General features: G+C 47.6%; 1 protein-coding gene across 1 annotated transcript in view; it reads right to left on the reverse strand.

Moving 5' to 3' along the window:
* Window positions 1-4,523: 4,523 nt before the first annotated feature.
* CRY2 (cryptochrome circadian regulator 2) overlaps window positions 4,524-14,197 on the reverse strand; it is a 499,904-nt gene continuing 490,230 nt past the window's right edge. The window contains exon 12 of the mRNA XM_085646709.1: window positions 4,524-6,531. The gene's annotated coding sequence lies outside the window, so the exon portion shown is untranslated. The remainder of the gene's footprint in view (window positions 6,532-14,197) is intronic.

Raw genomic sequence — 14,197 nt, forward strand, 5'->3', positions numbered from 1 at the left:
TCTGGAGAAGGTTCTAGAGGGTGCTGGGTGCTGATTTGCTGAGTTTTCAGTTTGGTCCTTTTGGTAAAAGGAGACTAATAGGCTATAGAGTATATGGTTGCTGCAATAATAGCCTATGGAAAGGTACTATTTACTACTGACTACTTTGTTATTTATGTACCGTGGGACTCCCACTGCGACGACAGGGAATGATTCAGGCATGTAAATCTATGAAAGATACCCCAATACTGGATAAAGAACTGACATCAGTGCGCCTAGGTGGTGCCTATATAGGTGCAGCGGACATCCCTCCCTGCCTGGACTATGCACGTGGAGCCAATCGATGCCACATAATGCCGCGTAGGGGTACTGCTCTTGAAAAATCTTACGGGTCTAGTCTGACACCGGGAGAAATTCAAAGGTAAGGAATCGGCAGCTAGAAGTCTCTATCAGATAAAGAGGTGCCTCAACAGACAATTTACCTGGTCTGCCCATCTGCCTGCCAGACTCCTTAGAGTACGTTTTTATGTGTTTCTCCTGTTCAACAATGAACAAGATGTCATGTTTTAGGCCTGCTTTAAACACATTTTCCTTTCTGGTGATCATTTCAGATGCCTCCTTCTTCTGAAGCCACCTCAAGAGATGATTCCCTCAGCTGCATATAGTTTTTGTGAAGAAAGTAGGAAGATTTTACCGTTCTCAGTTTTATGTTTCGGACAAAGACAATAAATGCAATCAGAATGTGGGTCTCTACTTAACACATTAAGCACAGTGTCGAAATAGGGTCTTTAAACGGGTGTCTGTCATAACTGTAAAAATACTGAAAACAGCTTCCAATGCTACAATCCTATAGGGAAAGTGGCACAAGAATGGTCAGTTATACTTTTGGATCAAAAAGTTGTATTTGCAAAGGAAAGGAAAAGAAAAAAATATGAGCAGAGCTCTGAATGCATGATGTGTGGTAGAAATTCTGCTTTATGGTGGCTTCCGTGTAAGAGGAGTTCAATATGCCTTCACGTCATTGGTTGTAACTTTTTGGATAAGGTTACCTGTAAACCTAGTTATCTTCCAGGAGAATCCGCATCATAGTATTACCTATGACATCTCACTACCCGTGGGTCGAGGGAATGAGAGGAAAACTGGGCTGTCTATATTTGCATCCTCCCATATATGATACACACCGCAGCAAGCAAATGACACATACAAAGAAAGGGTCCACACTAGGGGAATTTCCTAATCCTAGCAACCCTAAAGTCCCTATCTGGCTTATAGAGTCAAAATTGGACTACACTGCTTATGAGCTTTTCTCGACTTTTGCGAGTGAATTAAAAAATGTAACAGTATGACCTCACACCCCCCAAGTGTCATGCTTTATCATCGGCCATCCTTGCTTGTCAAAGAATTCTCTAATGGCAGACAGGCTTCCTGTATGTTCACAGGAAGCACTTATGGATGAAGGGTGGGACCAATCTATGTTTCCCTGACACAAATATCTGCTGCCACCCAGTGGGAGCATTTTTACTGCTCCCGCTGGGTTGGAACAGACAAGTGCCTGCCCGTGCTACTGCAAGCTGGGCAACTCTGCCCCAGTAGTGGGCTCCTCGGAACACTGTTTGTGGAGCCGGGCCCTTTGGATTTGGGTCTTAGTAGCCTTAAGTGGCTTGAGGACGGGGGTTGTCCCATTCTGGTTAAAGCTTAGCCGCTCGGGTGGGGTCCCTGGGGCCTTTAGAGGCTCAGGGAGGGGGCCAAACAACCCCTCCTTAATTAACGTAGCAGGCCAGTAATGGGGGTACCCGGGCTGCAATTGTCTCGGGGATGGGCGCCGTGTGCCCCCTCTCCTTTTCTTTTAAAGTTTGCCATAGGGAATGGAATCCCCGGGGTGCAAATTGGGGAGGGGGTCCCACTCACGCCCCCTCCCCAAATATTTTAAAATTAAAATCGGGCCACCATTTTCTATTTTTTTTGCGACCCTGCGATATCTTTGTACATGTATACATTTATACACACACACACACACACACACACACACACACACACACACATATACTTGCAGCCAATAAAAAAGCTACAAATAACCACATTTCATTTAATTGTTTTTTAAAAAGACAATTGAATAAAAACTAGAAGTCACTAAATACCAAATCTTTCACAAAACGTTTTAAAAAGGAAATGGAGTCTAGGGCAATGTTATCAAATACGCTGCCATGCAGAGCATTGCGAAACTGGCACTGAGTCTTTAAGGGCCCCACAGTACATTCTGTATCCCATCACACCCCTCAGGAGGCAGTCAGATCAGATCATTTGTCTGTGAAATAAGAGGATCCTGAGTGAAAGGATGAAAAAAGCTGTATGCCCTCTTATGCTTGGCTTACGATGGTGGTAAGGTGGTCTCTGATGTAGTTGTTGGTGTGTTTATTGAAGGGTTTGAACCCTCTGGAAAAGAAGGGTCTGTTTTTAGGCTTTATCGCCTCATTTTTTTCTTTTCCAGACCCACAGCTTTTAATGTCTCCATTTCTGACTTCATGCAGCTGATTTCGTCATCCGCATGGATACCAAAGAGAGAGTTTTCTGAGAATAGTAAGTTCAAGATTTGTAGTTGTGCCTCAGGTTTCAGGCCAGTTATCCTCAGCCATGAACTCCTTTTCAGACAGATGCTGTAGCAATATGTGTGGGCCACTAGATGTGAGGTATTCCCTGCTGCACCAAGTATCTTATTGGAGCGAAGCATGCCCTACAAAGGGCCTCTTGAAAGTCCTACCTTTCTTCCTTAGGTAGCTTCTCAATCGTTTTAGAGAGTCCCAGAGAAATCGATCATATCTTCTTAAAAATGAAGTGGCACTGGTGGTTTTCATTGTTGTTGCTAATGTCAAGCGCATGTGTCTTGCAACAGAAACCATCTTCTTACTCTATCCAGTGGAACTGAAGAGTGAGGAGCGACGGCATGCAACTTATTTGCTGTAGCAGCAATGACAGAGTCTGGAAGAGGGTCTGTTCTTAAGAAGAGAGGGTCCTGATCCTGTAGACTGTACTTATTTAAAAGTCTACATGGTACAGGATTTATTGATGCAGTTGTTAAAATAGCTGCATAGCAGATTCAAGTAACCATGGGACTCAGTGGAAAAAGAGGTTTGGATGCAGTCTTCTGAAAGAGGGCTTCAAATAACACAGAGGTTGATGTAGTTGGAGTCGGCATTGCAATATTTAATTTTACAGCTCCTCTAACCTCTAACCACTACCTCATTGACTGTGGTAGGGTTGTCTACTGCTGAGATTCTTGCTGGAAGTGAATCAGAGAGAGTAGGTGAGCAGTCTCTAATAGAACAACCTGAAGTTGAAGACCAAGATGTAGCTCATCTCCTATAGCGCGAACTAGCTCTACTGCTGGATTGGTTCAACTGAGAATGAGATGTTGATCTCCCTCTAGATGATCTTCGTAATCTTGAGCGTAATCTCTGCTTTCTACTAGGAGTTTTGGAATGTCTTGGCGTCCTAGTAGGAGAACGCAGAGTAAGATGACTCCTATCCCTTTCAGGTATTATGGAAGCAGGGAGAGGAGGTGGTGGAGATGTTTGAGGAGGAAGCTGAGAAGAGACCAAAGGCACATGAGTAGTAAGGGTGCTATTTCTCTGATGGGGCTTCTCCTGGGATCTACCACCATGCAAGTCCTTGAATGAATCAGAAGCTGCTTCCTGACATCTTTCCTGTAGGCCATGCAGCCTGATCCCTGTTCTGTTAAAAGTTCTCCTGGAGAAGTTTTGGCAGAGGGTTCCCAAAAGATGGTCCTCAGGAAGCGAAACAATACAGAATCTGTGTGGGTGTGATTAGGCCATTTCCTCCCTCAGGTAGGAGACTTGACAAATACTGAAGGCATCCTGACGGAAAAAAGGGTATTTTCATTCAGGAAAATGTCTAAATGTACTCTGTTGTCTTGTCAAGTGTAATAAGAAAAATATCTGTTTGGAAAGATTTCCAATGGAAATAAAGCCATAAAGTTGGAAATGAATGCCCCAGGATCCAGTTTCCAGGAGCTGGAAAAAACAATTAACCTAAATGTCACCTGTAGGACATGATGGGATACTGGGTAACTGAGCAGCCCTGGGAGGGACAGTGCCAATATTTCAATGCTTGAATTGCAGTCTCTTTGCTAACATTGCTCTTCAACCCCTTTCCTTTTTAAAAATAAAAACGAAATTAAATTTGGGAACATATAGCCTTTTTATAGGTTGCACATATATATGTGTGAATCTACAAAGTTTTTTGAATGAGTTGAATGGGATACTAAATAAATGTGTGTTTAATGTATTTGTATGGAAATGTAACCTTACTGCTAATGTTATGTAACCATGGGGCTTCCCGCTCGTCTTAGGCGTATGATTTAAGGATGTGGATCTATGAAAGAACCACTGATGGAGAATGGATGTGTGCCTCGAGATGTGGCTGTGTAGTATGTGAAGGATCCACTAGCTCACGCAATATAACAATTTCTAGATATACTTTATAGACTAATAATCACATATTAATAACAAAATTCAATACACAAGAAAGGGTGTTTAAAATAAATTTATGAAACAATTGCACAATATTTACATACAACCACAATCTAAGCAGCAAATCCTTGTTCTGCACAGGATAAGACAACATTCTTGAGACTGCAAAGTACATTCATATTCTCATCATTTGTCCTACCTTAAGTCTTTCATATTCAAATAAGGCTCTGACCACGTTCACTGCTCAGCTGCCTTCTGGGTAGGTTTGCGCTACAGAAATACCATCTACATAAATGCAAGGCTGCTCTTTTCATTCTGGCCTAGGGTATTCACCAATCATAGATGGAATAAAAATACCAATGCCAGGGATAACCTCTCCAAATGTCACTGCTAGGCAAACCAAATCCTGCACTTGTAAGGTGCTGGCAATGAGCTCTTAAGTGTTACCTGATAAGAAAACACACGCGATCCTTGGTCGTTGAGAAAGGACAGGAGGTCATTTAATTGATTGAACTCATAGCCAATCTTTCCCATATGTACGCACACAAGAGAAGTTCTTAAACATATAAATATTTCCCAAATGACATGGAACAGCAAACCAAGCTGAGGTGCTGGTTGGTGGGTGGTGGGTTGTGATTAAGTACTGTCACAACCTCAAAAGCAAGGAGAGCAGCACAAATCAGGGTAATGCTGTCAGCCGGAATAGGTAACTGCCTATGAAAGATTTTGACCAGGTTTCATCCATAATTTACTGTGTGATGCCTTCTCAATTAGCATTTTACATTACAAAGCACAGATACAAATAACCTGAACTTGATACAGGTGAAATGGTTATCTACCCTAAACACGCAAAGGGTGGCCTTTGACCAGAGGAAGACTTTCTCTTTCAACTGCAGGAGGCTACAAATAGTTACTTACACAGTATGCTGCATATTACAGCAAGAAATCTGAAAATGGACCCTCCATATGCAGCTAAGACACAAGCCTAAATATGCTTCCCTCAAGGCACTGCACTTGTGGCAGTAGACATGTCTTCCCCTTAATACAGCAAGAATACCATATTCGGTGCAGAAGGTCTTCTGCTAGTGACCTTCAAAAGCACCAAAGACCTTTTCATATAGGCCTTGCCTCCAGTGATGACTGACGCAATAGCAACTCATAGCTAATTTCATTCCAGTATGGATATGGGCATCATCTATAATTATTGGACTATAAACAATGCAGAGAAAGATATGACACTGTTGGATACTTAACAATAATTATGACACCCCAATAAAGGCTGAGTGAAATCCATGATCAAAAGAACGCTGTTACTTTTCCCATATCAAGTGTACTCTGCAGCTTTTCCACGCTGCGTAAATAAACTATATGTTTTCAGCTGAATAACTTTGAGAAAGGTAACCTGAAATGAAAGGACCGTCACATCTATCTTTTATGCTCAACACACCTCTGCAGAATTTCTGAAATACAGATCACAGCCACAGTGTAGAAACAAGAATTCTCATGCTAGGATAGCACTGTCCAGCACTAACTTATGAAAGGAGGCAGCAAGGGATAAGTACAGCAGGCGACCATTGGGTGAAGAAGAGAGAGAATGCTCCCATAGAAGATAACTCCGAGGCTTCAACAGTTCAACTATGCCACAGGAGAGGGTACAAAGGCCTCCCTACTTGGAGGGGGACTCTTCGTGTATTCAGTTTTAGTTTAGTATCACACGGACTCTTTGGCAATGAGTAAACACTGAAACGTTTCTCTGAGCACTGTGTCCTTGGATTTGCATGCAGAGGATAGCAGAACTTGGGTTAATGTGGTTTTGGTGGGATCAGAATATTGACTCTTTTTTGAGCCAACTTCCAATTAATGCTACAGGCGGAACCTGACAATTAACCACAAAAGAACTTTAAGAACCCTAAGCAAAGACATGTTTGGTTTACACACAACCAGGCACATAAATACACGTTGGTGCAAGCCGCAGTCTTCACAGAGTCGTGGTCTTTCTGATACCTCCACAACCAACTGCTCTCTTCCTGTTTATCCAATGTCATGTAGAGTAAAGTTCGACGATCTGCAAGCAGGAAAGAAAAGCAACACATAAGAATCATTCGGAAACATCAGCATTTAAATATCTCAAAGATTAGATGTGTGGAAGGAATGAGTGGACCTTTTTATGAAATATTTCATGCACAGAAATACTGCCTCGAAGCATATCCTTATACATGCATGAGAATTCGCCCTGACGGGCATACAAGTAAACAAAGGACATGAAAATGAGATTTATCTGCAGTTTTTATGGCTCTGGAAGAAATACTTTACAAAGCAGAGCTACTGTTTTACACCAAACTGATGCCAACAGGAGCAACTGCTCACAATGAAGAGAAAAAATATATTGTGCTGTATAGCTATATTTAAAAACAGAGAGATCCTGAGCAGTCACAAAGATGATGCAAGGTATTTCTTGCCACCCAGGGCAACCAGCCCAGGACTGAAAGCTACCCATTGAGACAGACATACTGGTGCTGCGTCCACATCCGTGTGCATATACGCACTCTTGCAACACTCCTTCTAAAGAGGTGTGATTTAGACATCCTTGAGAAAGAAACTGTATTTCGCCAAAACAGTAGATACTGAGTATTTCTGGGTGTGATGAAAAAGTCCACCAAAAGCCTACCACACTTTTTGGATTTCTCAATCCACCTGTGGTTGCACATCCCTTTCTTGGTCAAAAAGATGGTGTTTGCGGAGCTCCTGCAACCTGAAGTTGAGGGCCCCTAACTACAGCCAATGATTTCAAGTAAAGTGCTACCTAGCACCACAACCTGAATACATCCAGACAGAGAGTGACCCCATGCCACCCTGCTTGCTGCATTACCATACAGTGATTACTTTCTATGTGAGTACAGAGAACAACCTGCCTATGATTAATAGCAGAAACACCTTTAATGGTATCTGAATGACACACATGGCAGGTTTCTGTGCACAAGTTGCTCCAACAGGTAGTAGAAACCCCGGATTTCAACTCTGTCCAAATGACCCCCCAGCAGAGGGTCAAAGCATCTGTTGACTCCGCCAAATCGTGACCGAACCAACGCACTTAGCAGGACACACCCTCGACCCCCTCCTCACAACAGGAAACTCCATCACCTTCAGCCACACCACTGATGCGTCCACTTCATCTTCAGAACACCCACCATCCACAGACACCAGTACCTGCTCCAACGAAGAAACTGTACCAGAATCACCGAAGACCAGCTCCCCTCCTCACTCAGCAACTCCACCCCAACCATCGCAGGAAACGACAACCCCAACACCGTAGCCCGAACCCTGCACAGATGGATCTCCGACAATGCCAACACCAAAGCCCCACTCAAGAAAAACAACAACACCCACGCCAAGAAAGCCAGATGGTTTACCTCCGAACTTCGAGAGTCCAGACGCACTTGCCGCCGCCTCGAAAAAGGACTGGAGGAACACCAAGTCCACAGAAGCACACAACAACTTCAGAGCTTCTACCAACGCCCACCACCAACTCATCAGAAAAACAAGAAAAAAAGAGATTGAAGACAGAATCTCCACACACGCACACAACAGCAAAGAACTCTTCAACATCATCAAGGAGTTCGCCCAACCCACCAGCGAGTCGATGGATATTCCTCCCTCACAAGACCTCTGCGACAAACTCAGCACCTTCTTTCACCACAAAATTAAGAGCATCTACGACAACTTCGACGAAGACAACCAACATACTGAACCACCGCCAACCACCCCCGACACCCTGAAGCCAGTGATTGACAACTGGACAGCCCTCACCACCGAAGACACACTGAAGACAATGAAGTCAATCCACTCCGGGGCCCCCACGGACCCCTGCCTCACCACATCTTCAACAGAGCCACCGACACCATTGCACCCATACACCGCCACACCATCAATAGCTCCCTGGCGACCACCTTGTTCCCGACGACTGGAAACACGCCGAGGTCAACCCCCTCCTGAAGAAACCCTCGGCGGACCCCAACGACCTCAAAAACTACAGACCCATCTCCATGCTCCCGTTCCCAGCGAAAGTCATCGAGAAAGCCATCAACAGCCAACTTGCCACATTCATCGAAGGGCACAACATCCTCGACTCCTCCCAATCCGGCTTCAGAAAAAACCACAGTATGGAAACTGCCCTCCTCGCCGCAACAGACGACATCCGCACCCTACTGGACAAAGGAGAAACAGTAGCCCTCATCCTCCTAGACCTCTCAGCGGCGTTCAACACTGCCTCTCACCGCACCCTAATATGCAGACTCCTCGACGCAGGGATCCAGGACAAGGCCCTCAAATGGATCCGCTCCTTCATCTCCGGCAGAACGCAGTGGGTCAGACTTCCCCCTTTCCTCTCGGACCCTACACCAACCACCTGCGGAGTTCCTCAGGGGTCCTCACTCAGCCCTACGCTCTTCAACGTCTACATGGCTCCACTCGCCCCCCATCGTCAGAACCTACGGACTCAACACCGTGTCATACGCAGACGACATCCTCTCCCTATCCAACGAGCCCAACACCGCCAGACACAACTTTCGAGAAGGCATGGAAGCCGTCGCAAAATGGATTAAAAACAGCTGCCTACAACTAAACACCAACAAGACAGAAGTACTCATAATGGGCCCAAACCCCTCTGCCTGGAATAACACCTGGTGGCCCCCCGCCCTCGGAAACCCGTCCGCCCACACGGACCACGAACGCAACCTGGGAATCATCCTGGACTCGGAGCTCAAAATGGACCGCCACATCAACTCTGTCTCATACTCCTGCTTCCACACCCTCAGCCTCCTACGTAAGACCTTCAAATGGATCCCCCCCAAACACAGAAAGACCGTCACTCATGCTCTGGTCACCAGCAGACTCGACTACGGCAACGCACTCTATGCCGGAATAAACAAAAACCTCACCTGCAAGCTACAGACTGTGAGAAGTTGGCCTGATATGTAGTGCTCACTATTCTAGTGATCACTGTGTATCATTCCAAACGACCCTTATTGATGATTGGTTGTAAGTCAACCTTATAGACCAGCTATCCTAGTAGCGTGGATACGAGCAGTCTTAGGCTAAACTCTAGAGGGCGTGTTAAGCCAGCTGTTTACCATCACAAATACCCCTTGAACACCAAGTGAAAGGACACCACACAAGTTGTTATGAAAATAAAGGATATTTATTTATAACAAGACTACCCTGGCTCTTTATGAGTCAGGGAGCTAAGCACAATACAAAACTCTTAGGAGAATACCTCTGGTTGCACAATTTACACAAATGCCCGAGGGCACGAAACCATTACACTGCAAGTGGAAGGGGAGGAGTGTAGAAAGTCTAAAGTGACTGATTCCGGAGTGATCCGACCAGTGGGACTAAACGTAAAAGGAACTGGATACTTGTAAAGCGAACCTGCGATGGAGCACCGAAATGCTCGAGTTACCTAGCCCAGAGGCTGCGGCTGTGGAAGGTTCGGCAAGATGTCGGACGTCCTCGTTGTAGTCTCAGGAGCCTGAAAGAAGAGTTGCTGGCAGGCGACCAGTGTCGATGTTCAGCGAGATCCAAACCTGGATCGGTGATGAAGGAAACCTGAAAGCAGAGGGGACTCAGTTCTCAACCGCTAGCCAGCGATCGTGGGGCACCAGGAGGGTACCGGCGGAAGTCACCTCGACCAGGTGAGTGGATGACGTCGGACTCGCCTGTTCCTCGGACCAGGAGGCGCGGCGGCGACCAGGATGGAGGGCGAGCTGTCCCACGCAGGTGTCTGCTGTCGATGATGCTGGGCCCAGGAATGGGGCAGCGGATCTTGGCAGTGGCAAGCCCACGCGGTGGAGTCAAGATGGCGTCTGGAGTGGACCAGGAGGGTCCGTGGTACTCCTCTGTTGAAGGGGAGCAAGAGCCAGTCTGGAGCAACCAGACTAGTGATGAAACAAACGTGGTGCGTCGTGAAGAGGGCCACAAGCCGGTCGGCAAGTCGTCGAACAACGCGGTGAACAGCAAGGAGCGGAAGGGCCCCCACGCAGATCTCGGGGATGCTGGGGAGGCAGACTTCGTTGCTGGAGCTGCTCAGGGTTAGGGCTTCTCAAACCCTAGGTGCACTCACTCGAGGGTCCCTCGGTGGGCGTGCTTAGATAAGCGTCGTGCAGGTTCTGAGGATAGCCGGTCCCGCAGGTCTCGTCACACCTACGACTCTCAGCTGAGCTGATGAGGGAGGTAAAAGGTCGGAGATGGCAGGGAACTCGGGTCTCGTCGAGCTGGGCAGTCTTGATCCGTAGGAGAGCCTGACAGCAAACCGCAAGCGCTTAGGTGGTGCCTGCTGGTGCAGGGTGGCTACTCCTTAGCCACAAGGGAGAGTCTTCAGAAATAGTCAAGAGTTCCTTTCGTGGAAAGTAGTTCAAGATTCAGAATTATCCAATTTGGGAAGGGGACTCGCTCCTACCTTTATTCTAAGAAAAGGGGCTGGCCCGTGACTAGGTTCTACCTATGGGTGGAGCCAGGAGGGGGGTGGTTACACCCCTATCCTTTGTCCGGCTTCGCCCCAGCTCAGGGGCTGGTGTGCCCCCGAAACTGGTTTGAGCCGGGCTATGCACAGTGAGCACCGGGGTGCCACTGGCAATCACCTTCCTTTCAGCCCTGCCTACCTGGGATACACAAACCCTGTCTGGGATGGTGCTAACACCGCCCTCGACAGGAAACCCTTTGTCCAAGCTCCCCTCGCTGGAAGGTCTCCCAGCAGCAGGAGGTCAGACTTGTGTCTGGTGGCAGCATCCATTTTGTGATGCTGAGGCTTGAGTCAACTTTAACCGGGGTTCAAGGTTACTTCCATGTCGTGCCCCTCTAAAAGGGGGGAATGCTAACCCTGTCGCCAGAACTGGCGAGGGGTTCGTATTCCAATTCGTATGACACCTTACTCGACATGTGTAGGTGATGCGATGCCAGAGTTAGCAAATAACCGCGAGGATTATAATGCATTTAAAAGTAGTTGGCCCGCGTCACCATGGAACGGCTATTAGGACTTGGTTCCGCAAGCCGTCGACGGGCTCAGCTCGCGCCAGAGCACCGTCCCACATGATTCCCTGCACTCTGCCTTCAGGATTGATAAGGCCTGCCATAGGAGTGACTGATAGGAATCCATGTGTCCATTTTAGGGTTAGGTGTAGGAATACTACACCTACAGCAACGGGTGATGACACCACGTGGCCCCAGCTGTCGTGCAGCCAGTTGTGTCAGATTTGGGCGGCCATTCCAGGGGTGGCATAATACATGCTGCAGCCCCTGGTAGGCCCTGGGTACACCGATGCCCTGGATACCTGTGGTATGCTGAGACAGGGACTGACAAGGCGGCCCAGTTCCAATTGGTGGATGCACCTAATGTACATGTGTGTAATTTCGAGAGAGAACAGCTAGGCTGTGGGTCTGATTGGCAGGCCCACAGCCGGGGAAAGTCATAAACCAATGAAGCAAAAGCAAAAAAATCTGGGTGATCATAGGATTGCAGACCCTACTCTCCTACATGACCCCCCCCAAACTTTGGGACAATAAGCTAACCTTGACCAGGTGAGTCTTCTTGCTCTAAGTGGAAATACCTGGAGAGCCCATCTGCATTGCCATGATCAGTGCCAGGTCTATGCTCCACTGTGAAGTCCATCCCCTGTAGGGAAATGGACCACCTAAGTAGTTTGGGGTTTTCACCCTTCATTTGATTTAGCCACAAGAGGGGCTTATGGTCGGTCTGAATCTTGAAGTGAGTGCCAATCAAGTATGGCCTCAACTTCTTCCGGGCCCAAACCACAGCAAAGGCCTCCCTCTCAATGGCTGACCAATTCTTCTCTCTAGGGGTCAGCCTCCTGCTAATAAAAGCTATGGGCTGGTCATGACCATCAAAATTCAGTTGAGATAGAACAGCTCCCACACCCAGTTCCGAAGCGTCTGTTTGGACAATGAATGGTTTGGAGTAGTCTGGACTCTTTAGGATAGGTGCTGTGCACATGGCCTGCTTTAGGTCATCGAATGCCTTCTGACAGCTTGCTGTCCACTGAACTTTTTTTGGCATCTTTTTACTTGTCAGGTCGTTTAGCGGGGTCACAATGGATCCATAATTTCTGACAAACTTCCGGTAATAACCAGTCAGGCCCAAGAAAGCTCGAACCGGAGTCTGGGTGGTTGGAGGAGCCCAGTCCTGGATGGCCTGTATTTTGCTCTCCAATGGTTGAACCTGGCCTCCACCTACAAGGTGGCCCAGGTATACAACCTGTGTCTGCCCTATCTGGCACTTGGTGGCCTTGATAGTGAGGCCTGCCTTTTGCAGGGCCTCTAACACTTTCCTCAGGTGGACCAGGTGATCCTCCCAGGTGGAGCTAAAGACAGCGATATCGTCCAGATACGCCGCACAGAAGTCGTCCAGCCCAGTGAGAACTCGATTCACCAGCCTTTGGAAGGTGGCAGGTGCATTTTTCAAACCAAAGGGCATTACCACGAACTGATAATGCCCACCTGGGGTAGAAAATGCTGTTTTGGGCTTGGCCTCCTCAGCTAACCTGATTTGCCAATACCCCGCTGTCAGGTCAAACGTACTTAAGTAGCTGGCCGAAACCAACCGGTCGATAAGTTCGTCTGCTCTTGGTATTGGGTGGGCGTCAGTCTTAGTGACTGCATTGAGACCTCTGTAGTCCACGCAAAACCTCATCTCTTTCTTACCGCCCTGGGTGTGAGGTTTCGGCACGAGAACTACGGGACTAGCCCAGGGGCTGTCCGAGGGTTCAATGACTCCCAGCTCCAACATTTTCAGCACCTCCATCTTGATGCAGTCTCTGACATGATCAGGTTGCCGATAGATTTTACTCTTTACGGGCAGACTGTCCCCAGTGTCGACCTCATGGGTACACCAATTGGTCTGACTGGGCGTCAGAGAGAACATATGTCGAAAGGATTGAAGAACCTGTTTACAATCCTTTTGTTGATGTCCAGAGAGGCTGCCACAAAAGACAACACCATCTACTGACCCATCGTCAGGGTTCTGAGAGAGCATGTCCGGGAGAGGGTCACTCTCCTCCTCCTGTCCCTCGTCTGTGGCCATGAGCAAGCCCATGCCCTCCCTGTCGACATATGCCTTGAGCCTGTTTACATGGAGCACCCTGTGGGGGCTCCGGGGAGTCCCCAGGTCTACCAAGTAGGTGACCTCTCCCTTTTGCTCAATGATCGTGTGGGGCCCAGACCATTTGTCTTTGAGTGCTGCTGGGGCCACTGGCTCCAGCACCCACACCTTCTGTCCAGGCTGGTACACAGTCAGGACAGCCTTTTGGTCGTGCCAAGCTTTCTGTAATTCTTGGCTCGCCTCAAGGTTTTTAGATGCCTTTTCCATGTACTCTGCCATCCGCGAGCGGAGACCGAGCACATAGTCCACAATGTTTGATGCCGGCTTTCTGAGAGGTCTCTCCCATCCTTCCTTTACCAAACAAAGGGGTCCCCTTACAGGATGTCCGAACAGAAGCTCAAAAGGGCTGTAGCCAACCCCCTTCTGCGGGACCTCTCTGTAGGCGAACAAGAGGCAGGGTATCAGGACATCCCATCTCCGCCGAAGCTTTTCAGGTAGTCCGTGAATCATCCCTTTTAGGGTCCTGTTGAATCTCTCAACAAGCCCATTGCATTGTGGATGATAGGGTGTGGTGAACTTGTAGTTGACACCACACTCCTTCCACATTGCAGTCAGATATCCC

This window comes from Triturus cristatus, chromosome 3_1 (assembly GCF_964204655.1).
Source record: "Triturus cristatus chromosome 3_1, aTriCri1.1, whole genome shotgun sequence".
Classification (NCBI taxonomy): Eukaryota; Metazoa; Chordata; class Amphibia; order Caudata; family Salamandridae; genus Triturus; species Triturus cristatus.